The sequence below is a fragment of the Bombus impatiens genome, unplaced genomic scaffold, assembly GCF_000188095.3.
Source record: "Bombus impatiens unplaced genomic scaffold, BIMP_2.2 scf_0549, whole genome shotgun sequence".
NCBI classification, from domain to species: Eukaryota; Metazoa; Arthropoda; class Insecta; order Hymenoptera; family Apidae; genus Bombus; species Bombus impatiens.
This window is the reverse complement of record NT_176968.1, coordinates 27,001-29,180: the sequence shown is the minus strand read 5'-3', so window position 1 is coordinate 29,180 and position 2,180 is coordinate 27,001. Positions and strand designations below refer to the sequence as shown.

The following is a 2,180-nucleotide window of genomic DNA, read 5'->3' as shown; positions in this document are numbered from 1 at the left end:
CGGGCCGAGTGCGCGGCACGCTGCGACCACGCAGGGAAAACGGGATTTTCATTCGCGACCCGAACGTCCAAACGTTTTTCCAGACTGGCACGCTAGTCGTTACTAACGCAGCCGATTCGTCTCGAAGATTATCGCGTTGGCGATATATCGCGGTATCATGGTACACCGTGTAGTACGGTCCACGCCACGAAGAAGCTCCCATCGGCGGAGTTTAGCGGACCTCGGATCTCTTCCCACCACGAGACGTGGCGCGCTATCGTGAGAAGCGGCAGGGCTTATCGGCTCGGTGGATTCAGATAGCGATCCGGTAACAGGGGCTATAACCCTGTCGCTACCGACCTTCTAGATTGAGTTTCGCGATATCTGCATTCTTCGCGACCCGACCGAAATATCTCCTTTCCTTTCGCTTTTCTCTCGCTTTGACGGTGCGCTCGGAGAGAAAGAGCGGATCTATGACGATCCGTTGGAACTTGGTGCGGCCGGAGAATCGTGGCAATTGGAGGAAAGAGCGCGGGGAGAGAGAGTCTCTCGAGATGGTACTTGGAAGAAATCCGATCGCCCGGTTATTGAAGGTTCCGGGGACGTGCGTTGGTACGCGTCGCCTCGCGGTTTCGATTTCCGATTAGGTTGCGTGTCGGGTCACCGTTGGTCAACTAAATAGAATTTTCTTCGAATCCGCGTTCCGAATCGACCGATCCGTCTATCGATGCGTGTAACGTCGTACGTAAATATATCGCGGAGATAAATTCGATCGATCCGCCTCGCGACAGAGGATCGACGCGAATTCAAGTTGCAACGGATGACTCTGGAAGGAGACGTCGTCGCCCGTGTGACTCGCGAAACGAAGGTACTCGGAAACCTCGGACACGGACGTCGATACGGCCGAGTGGACGTCGGTGTTGCGCCCAGTCGTGTCGTGGAAGTTACGAACGCGTAACACGTGCCACGGGCACGTATCCTTTCCTTTCTCGTTTACCCTTGTCCACGTCCGTCGACTCGAAACGGCACGAGGAAGCTGGCAGACACCTGGTTAATGAGAGAAAAGTGCCGTGGACGACGACCAAGACAGGGAAGTGGAAGCGCGATTCCAGGTGAAACGTTCGAGACGCGAGCAACCGTGACGAGAGACGACGACGCGTATCGAATCGTCCGTGTTCTCTCTCTCTCTCTCTCTCTCTCTGCGTATTTTCATCGAACGCAGCTCGACCTTTCTCGTGTTTGTTCGCGCTCGCCTCGCGACTCGTCGTCGGATGATTTTCGTTTTTGCATTCGCAAACGGCAACGATATATCGTTTCGAAGGACGAGGTTGTTCGGTTATCGATGTTTCCATTACCGCGAATACCGTTGCTCGAGCCAGTTTTGTTGGAAATCGTTCCGGGAGAATACGCGAATCGTCCGATGAGCACGTACCGATCGAGCGGTACGTGTCGGACGAGTCGTGAGAAAACGCGAAGGTCGCGCGTTTCTCGGTTTGCTTTGTGTCGTTCGATCGACGACGTGTCCGCCAGCGTTCGACGCGTTGCCCCGATCCGCGATAAAGATACGCGATAAAGAAGGCGATCGAGCGCGAAGATCGAGCTCGGACAGAGAGACGTACGTGTGTGACGTTGAATTGGACGTTATTGTTGGAAATCGTGACGGTTCGAGCATCGCGAGACACGTGCCATTCGCGTTGCGCAACGGCTGCGCGAACCGGAACTCTTTCGCCAGGTCTGTTTCGCCAGCAGCCGAACTGCGTTTATCGTTCTCGCAGGGAAAGTAACGACGACGACTACAACGACGACGACGACTACAACGACGACGACGACTACGACGACACCGTATGTCGTTTTTGGCCAGGCCAGGATGCAATGAACGGGCCCCAGGTAACCGTACAGGTACGTACCGAATCGACAACGACGACGACGACGACAACGACGACAACGACAAGGACGATCGTCCGTAAGTGGCCTGGCATTTTGGAAATCCTTTGGAAGGCGCCTCGTGTCTCGCATCGTACGGTTTTCCGTCGTACGGTCGTCAAAACTCAGGTAGACGTAGGGGGGTCGTTACGCTAATGGTAACGGTAGCGTTAATAGCCACCGTAATGGTAATGGTAATGGAGTAGTTGTGTTCCGGGTAGTGTTTAGTCGGAAAAGAACATCGAAAAACGTCCTGTCTCGGCACGCGCCCGCATTTA

The 2,180-nt window shown here is 54.7% G+C and overlaps 1 protein-coding gene across 1 annotated transcript in view; it reads left to right on the top strand.

The window, feature by feature from the left end:
* The window catches only part of LOC100742874 (box A-binding factor), a 17,649-nt gene that overhangs the window by 6,124 nt on the left and 9,345 nt on the right, over positions 1 to 2,180 (top strand).